Source organism: Pristis pectinata, chromosome 44, assembly GCF_009764475.1.
Source record: "Pristis pectinata isolate sPriPec2 chromosome 44, sPriPec2.1.pri, whole genome shotgun sequence".
NCBI classification, from domain to species: domain Eukaryota; kingdom Metazoa; phylum Chordata; class Chondrichthyes; order Rhinopristiformes; family Pristidae; genus Pristis; species Pristis pectinata.
The window spans coordinates 2,784,583-2,794,006 of NC_067447.1; the positions used below are offsets into that span (position 1 = coordinate 2,784,583).

The 9,424-nt window shown below is 46.0% G+C and overlaps 2 non-coding genes across 2 annotated transcripts; both read right to left on the bottom strand.

Annotated features, from left to right (window-relative positions):
• Window positions 1-4,131: 4,131 nt before the first annotated feature.
• trnas-gcu (transfer RNA serine (anticodon GCU)) lies at window positions 4,132-4,213 on the bottom strand. Its single transcript has one exon. It is a non-coding gene; the product is annotated as a tRNA-Ser (tRNA).
• A 1,894-nt stretch (window positions 4,214-6,107) lies between these two features.
• trnav-cac (transfer RNA valine (anticodon CAC)) lies at window positions 6,108-6,180 on the bottom strand. The gene has a single exon. It is a non-coding gene; the product is annotated as a tRNA-Val (tRNA).
• Between the last annotated feature and the right edge of the window lie 3,244 nt (window positions 6,181-9,424).

The following is a 9,424-nucleotide window of genomic DNA, read 5'->3' on the forward strand; positions in this document are numbered from 1 at the left end:
CAACAGTTAGATTTGCAAGCGAGGGCGGTCATCTCAGCAAACATTCGAGTGTGTTTACTTTTACAATTCTGCTCAAATCTTTCACATTTTCCTGAGGTAGGGTAAACATAAAATATCACAACATTATCGCTATTACCTAACCATTCGGGTTAGCAAGGTGGAACCTTCCATGTCCTCCGTACTAATCCTTTTACACACGTTATTTTTTTTTCTGTGTATCTTGTGTGCGTTGGAATATTTTGAATTTCAACATTCCATAAAGCATAATGTATTAAAATTAATAATATCCATACATCCGAAATAATATCCTAAGTCCGAAACGGAAGGCCGGAAGACAGCACAAATATCCGGCTGATCCAGGAGCTGACGTTCCAAGGAACAGCTCTGCTCGGGTGTTCTCGATAAATAGGTTACACGCACTGTCTTCGCATTTGAGTGCCTCTCACGGAGGACAGGGGGTCAGGGCGACGGTCAATTAAAGTGCAGGATGACTTTATTTGTGGAGAATTGCTGGTGGCTCTGATTGTCCCACACTCCGACTGCCGTCTTATAGACAACACGTGTCCAGATGGGTGTTGTTACGCAAACGTTCATTAGGCTTTTTTACAGCAGTGCAGGAGATCACAGGCAGATTGTTCGGTGTGAGAGTGGGATGTTGAATTAGTGTTGCAGGCAACTGGAAGTTCAGCGTTACCCTTGCGAACTGAAAGCAGGAGCTCTGCAAAGCGATCAATGAACCTGCGTCTGATCTCCCCAATGTGAACTCCGAATGCAGTGCACTGGATTGGAAGGATGACTCCCTGTTTCGCCTGACCGACTATTTGGACCCCTGACTGTTGAATTATTTGGTGCCCAACCAGAAGCGGCGAATCGTCAAAACAGAAGATTCTTTAATTTGATGGATTTTACGAATATTTCTCGCAGCCACACAATATCCTCCCACTGTCCCGCTTTTCTTTTAAAAACCGATTGAGATACAATTCCAGGTTAACTGCTGTACCTAACTCTGGTCCAGTGTCATGTTGTACAGTGTTGAGCATTCGTGACAGTGTTGCTATTTCCCTATTGGTCTCCTCATTAGTGCGGGCAGTGCCTACAGTAGGAGCCGAAATACCTCAGTTGGGAGAGCCTTCGACTGAAGATTTAAAGGTCCCGGGTTTCAGCAGTTTTATATTTTTTCCTTGAATCTCGCATTCTCACGGCAAAATCGACGCGTAAGATTTATCAGTGGACTGATACCTGGGTTCACAAAGGTACTTTCAGATTCAATGACATGACGGCTGTTTCTATTTTATCTCAAATCATAAATTCCTTCCGTAATTCGTGCTAAGTATCACAGCTGGGGTGTTTTTCCCTGCGATACGACCTGCTGAATGCGCCACACACTCCACCGACATCAGTCCGGCTTCCAAACAGCGGCTTATCCCGACACCACCTCGGCACATAGGGTAGCGGTGAGTTGGAACAATGTCCCGGAACAAAATGCGCCTGAATCGCAGATCCTGAGATAGGGACATTCCAACGTGTTAACCAGCCCTGATTCAGGAGACGGAAGGCTGGCATCTGTTCCTCTATTTCTGACTCCGCCAATGTCTGCTGGGAGAAAGGAACTTCTGGCTGTTTCAATGCGAGAAGTTGCGGGAGAGTAACTGGCCACTGAAGCTTTGTGTCATGAACCAGGAGGTATGTATGACATTGTTATTTTGGCCGGCTTTGTGATGGTCCCAATGTTCCTGTTGTGTCGGAAGATGCGACCACCTGCTGCCGGCGGTATCACCTGAGCAGCTGCCCACGGGCCCGTCTGTGCCAATCAACTGCTGCTGGAGATGGTGAGGATGAGACGTCCCATGCAGGGAACTTTGTGCGGAGAAGTAACGCTGCAGGGTTTCTTCAGCCAATCGGATCGACACAACCTCGAGTGTGTCAAAGAAATTCCAAACGGTTGAAAAGAACAGCTGTCTGGTTGTTCGCCCAGTGTCCCAATGGATTCCTGTGAACAGAACGACATATTTTGACTCAACACTTCTCCCCGTCACACAACAACCACTGAGAGTGGAAATGTGCACATTTTTGTAAACGGATTCTGAGGAGTTCCACCTCCCGCCTTTGTTTTCCCTCATTGATGTGTTCCCCTCATCCCTTGTCTTTCCTTTCCCCCGCACTTATGACTTGCCCATCTGTTGCCCACCTCCTTCCCTTTATTCAATGGTCCACTGCCCTCTCCGACCCAATTCCTCCTTCAGCCTTTTGCATCTTCTACCTTTCACATCCAGCTCCTTACATATCCCCAGTCCCTCACCCACCTACGTTCCCCTTCACCTGGATGCAACCCATCACCCGCCAGCTTGTGCTATCCACTCTCCCCCGACCTTTGTTTGTATTCTGGCTTCTGCCTTCCTTATTTCCAGTCCTGTTGAAGGGTTTCGAACCGTAACGTTGACTGCTGGTTTGCCTACGTAGATCCTGCCTGACCTGCTGAGCATTTTGTGTGTGTCACTCCAGATTCCAGCATCTGAACAATCTCTTGTATCTCGACAGTTATGAAGGTGCTTGTGGAAATACATTGCAAGAAAGGCACAAACAATTAAAGGTTATGAGCGATAACGAAGCGACATAACGTCATGTTGTCAATGAGGGCGGGGTTTCCGGAGTACTCGCTGCGCAGGAAATTACGATCGAAAAGGACAGGTTTCGAACGGGTGTGTTTGGAACAGATCAGACATATGTGGTGGCGTGGGTGAGGGACAGAATGGGAAAGAAAAACCTTAATGTCGGTAAAACGACCGTGACAGCACTCGAACCTGCATTCTTCTGATTTCCACATCGTCCTTTCCCGCGATTGGGTAAGTGTTGGTTTCAAAACTGGAGGATAAGCAATCGCAAGACATCTGGGGACAGAGCTGGGGCCACTGATTTTTTGGATAGATCTCGGTGGGTTTCAGTGCAAGATTTGCAAGTTTTCCGAACATACCATGCTTTCATGCAGAGCAAGAATTGCGGAGCAATAATGGTGACACCTGCACGAAGACATCGAGAGTCTGCCTGAATCAGACAGTGGGGATGTATCCACTGTAACCCACGTGCTGTCTGATTCTCCTCCTTTCCAGTTCCTGTGTGTTCGAGCATTGTACTGTCCCTCCACTAATTCTACAAGTATAATGTTCTTCTGCATCTTCACTGCACGGTCAAAATGCCATTTATTAGCTCCCCTGCATCTTCAGGCTGAACGCACAGATTGCTGATTCCGTCCAAATGAGCCCCCATCATTCCACACTTACCCTCTTGCCTCCACGGCCTGTGGAGCTTTACGTTTCATCATCTGGACAGCCAGGACTATCTTTTGCAATGGTCTGCTCACTTTCCGTCATTTTAATTATTTGTGACAGGTTGCCATCCACCACTCCCATAATGAATGTGATATGTCTGTCCCTGAAGGTGCAACCAGATCAGGAGAAATGTAACCTGAGATAACAGAACAGTCGAATAAGGAAAACAAAACTGAAAGCTGGTTGTCAGAAGTTCAGGAACAACTGCAGGAAATTCTGCAGTTTCATCGGTCTCGCACACAGCAGTCATGAAGTAGTGCGGAACATTCCGTCACACAGTTTTCCACGTTAATGTGGAACCTGTCTGGCAGCGTTTGCTGGATGGTGCTCCTCAGTCCGAACACTAAGCCGCTCTTCCGCAGTCCCCTGTATATCATGACCTGGACCATTAACGCATTGACCTGTCTTCGGTCCAAAATCAGTGGCCTCGTATATTGATCCGCCGGGCTCTGTACTTAATGGTTCCTCAAGTCCCTGCTGCAGGAAGGATTCACCTGCAACCACATCCCAAAATGTGTGCTCTGTTCCCTCTTCAGAAGATTCCTCTGCCCACATCCGTTCGGTGTTCAATTCTTAAAACAGACACAGAAAGTCAGGGGGAAAGGGCGAGACCGGTAGTCACCCCATTTTATCTCGATTTTTCATTCCATTCTCATTTTTCCAAATATCGTGAGAAATTCTTTTTGCGAACGTTTTCTTTCATGATTCACATACCAGGACGGTTTTGGTGACGGTGAGAAAATTTGGAGTCTAGGAAGTGTTTAACTGAACGCATTGAAAGCTATTTACCCAAAACAACAGCTCACGACGAGGATGGGATTCGAACCCATGCGTGCAAAGCACAATGGACTAGCAGTCCATCGCCTTAAATTCTCGGCCACCTCATCTGTTCTAAATAATCGGCCATTGTTTTGTAACTCATACAATCTTCCTCTGTGTCCCACACATTAACGTTCACGTTCTATAGTCTATTACAAGTTACATTTCTTGGTCATCTTTATCAGAATTCTAATCCGTTACTAATCCCAAAGGCTCAGTGATTTTTCCAGCAACTTTGTATGCATTTAATTGATTTAATGTAATCTATAATATCCCCAATCTGTCCTGGCTTAATTACTTTTCCAATGTGCTTTTGTGCTTCGCCAAGCATGTATTATATGTTGGAATAAATACCGCTACCTGTCCATTGTCGTGAGATTTAATGTAGTTTCCCAGCCTTCCCCAGACAAACTGCCTCTGCTCCGGCATATCTTCCTTCGCTAAATTTGCTGTCAGAGTCATGTTAAACCTTCTTTCTCTTGGCGAATGAAGCCTTCAGATGAGAATCCGGTGCCAGGTTGGAGCTGTATGTTGAAGACCTTGAGATCTCCAGTCTAAGAACCGTGTCGTGCAGTTTACATCATCTCCCTTTCTGCGTTATGCTGAAGTGCATCAAGTCACACTTCCCATTCTCGGCAGAAAAAAAAACAACGACATTCCAAAGTTCAGGATAATGTCGGATACAGTAAAGCTGCAGGGTGCGTGCAGTGATATGGCGGGAAGAGAGTGAAGAATTTAGTCTTCGTAAAACGTAAGCAGTGTGTTGTGTTTGGAAAGTCCACACTGTTCAGGATACCATGAGATTCACTAGTTTTTGTTTTTGGGAAACGGATTGCGCAATTGGACTTCGATTAAAGTGCACGAATGGGGTGACTAGGATCTGGGCCAAAAACAGGCAAATAGACCGGAACCTCAGTCTACATGGTAGAGAGAGCCGAAGCGCCTATTCCCGTGCTGTGTGACTCTCTGAGGTCCTCGGTTTGTCGACGGAGCAACAGCTGCGTTTAAGTGAATAAATGTATGATTGTGTCCCTTTCACGCTTATTGATTTCCAGAGATTTCACAATGTTCCCAGAGAAACAAAGGACTGAAGATGCTGGAATCTCTATGAAAATCTCTATAATGCTGGAGGAAATCAACAGGCCAGGCAACATATGTGGAGTAAAGCAGGCAGTCAACGTTTTTCAGAATGTTCCTTCAGAACGTTTCCGCTTGGTTTCAAACCAACGGCCTTTCCCGTGGTAGGCGAACGTGATAACCACTGCACTATAGAAACATTGTTGGACACTTCCTGTTAACTGCTACAGCAGGTCTCAACAGCCCAGTTCACAACGGACACTGCTAGATGGCTGTGTGCTTCTGTGACACGAGGCTGACAGCTGAAATATCTGATAAAAAACATGTTCTCTGCCACAACAAAGGCTTGAATCCATCGGACCATTCCCGCTGATTCCAACACCCGGAGATAATCCTGATGCTAAATAACGTGGCTGCCGCTGAATCAAGCCGAGGGGAGCGAACCGCACCACACATTTCACAGACCGCCTGTGGTCTTCAGCGTTCCCTTCTGTGTGTGACAGAAGGACGGAGAGAGGTGTAAATCTAACAGACGAAAGGGAAACAGCAACAGAGAGAAATTAAGAACAATGACCTCCACTGAGTGGTCTGTGGGAGAGAAACGGAGAAGGAGACGAGGATTGGAAGAGTTGGAAGGAGCAGTGGCGGGAAACTCAGGGACAGCGAGATCATGATGGCGGCGATTATGTTTCATGCCGGGTTCTCGATACTGAACTGGCCCTGCCCCTCGTCCGGTCGCCGCTGGGAATGAAGGGTCGATCAGATGTTCAAACTAAAATCACATTGCATATTTATTTACAATATCTTTGGGCAGCTGTGGTCAAGGGTAATGGTAACAACAGGAAATCGCCCTCTCCTCACAGCCTGGAGAAGTAGTCAAAATGCTTTTCCTGCCCAGGATCGAACTGGGGACCTTTCGCTTGTGAGGTGAACGTGATAACCGCTACACTACAGAAACCGCTGAACGCTTTGGCATTTACACGAAGGGCTTTCACGGAACGCTGGTGTGGGAAGAGGCAGATTTGGGAATGTTTCTTCCGTGTTCAAAATGTCCACCAGCTGTTGAATAAATGGGCTCATCCTGGATTTCAACCCTGTGGCCTCTCGCATGTTTTATACTTCAGCACCCGAAGCGAGAAACATACCACTAGACCAACGAGCCCACATCAGTCTGTTAATCACAATGACATAATGAAAGAGTTCAAATTTAGTTGTTGCAAGCCCACTGTCATTTCTGTGCTGAATGCAGCAATCCGACGGAGATGAACAAGGAAGGAATGAACAGGAGAATGATGAATATTCTAAACTGACCATCACCAGGAAAAGTCACGAATTAAGAATCCCTTTCGTTATAGAAATAAGTGAAGTCACTTCATAGAAGATGGAAGAGGAGAAGGTGGAACATAAAGGAAGAAAATACGAGATCAAACTTTGGAAAATAATAATTATTATTGCATAATCCTGTTACAAATCCTAAGAACATCGAGAAATGCAAGTTGTATCGTTATTAAGTATCTTCTCATTTCCGTCTCTAGCTTCTCGCACAGAGGAAAAACAACAACCTGAATGCAGTCTATTGCTGCTACGCTCTGTGTAATTTGAGGATGACCAGACAGTTTCGGAGAAACAGATTCCGGCAAAAAAAAAATTCGCGCACTAAATGTTTTTTTATATAAGGAGAGACCGGTGCAGTTAATGTGGAATAATTCACACACAACTTGGTAATATCGTCCATCAGAAAGAAAGTTAGGCGGAACTGAGACCCTGCTCCACGATAAATTGTCAATAGGATGTGAGTGCCGGCGACAGCTTGTACTGTCACATTCAGCAAGCAGAGCGGGTCGCTGGTCGCAGGGAACGTCACACGATTTTACTTCATTGAAAGCGCTGGACGAGGCAGAAATATCGGTGTCCAAGCCTAGTACGTACAGGACTGTACTAAAGAACGCACGGATTCACCTCTCCCATCCTCTTAACGGTGCAGAGAGCGACGGGTTTGTATTCAGACCTGACTGAGAGCCAGAATTCAGAATACTGGATCTTTGTCAACGTCATTCGCGGAGCAATGTGTTCCCGAAGGTGAAAAATTCGAACAATCAGCAACCTCCCTTGCTGGAAGAAATTTCATGACGGTTGCGTCCCGGTACCCCTTGTTTTTCTTCTCGTTCAACAGAAAAATGAACGTTAGTTTCGAAGTCCTTCCCAATTAAGGCGGTTGATAAACACCGCTAAATGTTTAGTTTGTTCATTTTATTTGACATGAGGACTAATTCTGAAGTTGTGGTGAGATCACACATAAAGAGCTGAGTGTGGTGGTGAGGTGTCGGGAGAGGGATTCAGTGAGGTACGAGTGGAGGCGAGGAAGTGTTCAGTAAATCAGGCTGAATTGGCACTGCGGAGAATCCATTCCTGGATCCGGTGATACAATGGTCGGAAGTGGGCGGATCCTGAATCTTTCGAGATGAGCAGAATCTGAAGCAATTCCCTGACCAACAGATGAACCAGAGCAGGTAATGAAAGTTGCATCTCATTGCTGCAGTTGTCGGGAGGCGCGAGTGTTCCGTGGCTTAACTGGTCAAAACGCCTGCCTCGTAAACAGGAGGTCCTGGTTTCAATTCCCAGCGGAGCCTTTCATTTTTGAGGTGAATTGACATTTAATGAAGGCAGGTTCCATGCAAGCACAGCCAATCAGGCGCCTTCAATCATAAAACTAAATGCCGCAGAAAGGAACAGAACAAATAAAAGCTTTGCAGAAACGCTACCTGTCTTGCAGTGTCTGCGGAGCGAGAAGCATGGGCGATCTGTTAAAATATATAACATTTCCGCTTACTTTGTTTTCCGTTTCCTTGCTAACTCAGGACTGTTCTGCGGCCCCGTAGTAATACCCTTGACCATGGCACTAATGCAGGATCAATGCCACTGTGATATGTGATTTATAGATATTGTTCGGCAAAACATTTCCTAGTATTGGCCGAAACATATTTCATGAAGACTTCATGATTCAATACCGGTTATTCGCTGTTGCGTTCTCAGTAAACTGCAAAATGTGCAACGCACCAGAAACTGCTACGTCAACACTTTTCTGCTGAGTGGGTTCGGAGTCAGGGTTTTCAATGTGAAGGAGTAATTAAGATTCCCCGGCTTTATGTGAGGTTTAGGTACCAGGTAATCTCGGCACTTGTGTATTGTGAGGAGACAGATTTCGGTGATGAAAATTGACGTCACTTTCTGAACTGCAGCAGATGTATCAACATGAATAAGGAAACCCAGGTCAGTCATCCAAGAAAGTCAGGGGTGATCATATTGTCTGCTGAATTCCGCATTCCCGCCGTTTGCCTCTCCCGGCTTTCACTCCCAGCTGCTCAGATCATTACATCTGTCCTTTTGCCCTCACCATTACCTACCTTCTGCTCTCACCTGGATTCTCAGTCCGTGTTGAGTGAACAGCTCGATTGTTTCAACAATGTCCTGGATTTCAAGATTTCACACACCATCCGGTGACGGAATCACCCTGTCGAACCCTGATCTTTTTTTATCATTGGAACGAGTGCAGAAAAATGCCGACTCTGATGGGATTCAAACCCGCAACCTTTGAATTACTTGATAACTTGGCAGTAGAAGTCCAACACGCTATCTTTTGCAGCACAGAGCCACAGTCACCCACTGTGGTGCATATAGATAATGTTACTGACGAGCAACTCGCAAATTGTCGAAGGTAAACTCTCGTCCCCTCTCTTTATTTTATTTCACTGAAGAAGCGGCAACGTCTCCAGTCCTCCAGTTCCCATCCAATTGCAGCACCAGATTCCTCAATAATATTTTGCAAACAATTGGGCAGCACGAATTTCTGTTTAAGTATTTTCCCGTCGGGCAGATATACCTGGGTACGTTGGACTTCCCCTAGAGGTCGTCGTGGTGAAAACCTTCTCACGAAGCAGTAGAAGTTTGGGGAAGAGGCTGTGAACAGTTGTCAGCGTGACGTCACCGTGAGCACACTGCCGCCTCCTGCACGCCGACGGCAGAATTCAGGTATCCTTTCAAATTCCGCAAGGATTAAATTAAAATTCAGAAGAGAACCCACAATGTGTCACTGCTTATGGTCCCTGGTCTTTTAGTTACAGTGTTTTCACTTTCCCTGATGAAACCCTTGCTGAATGGATGAAGATTCTCAATTCTTTCTTTGGTGCAACTGTCATCAGTTA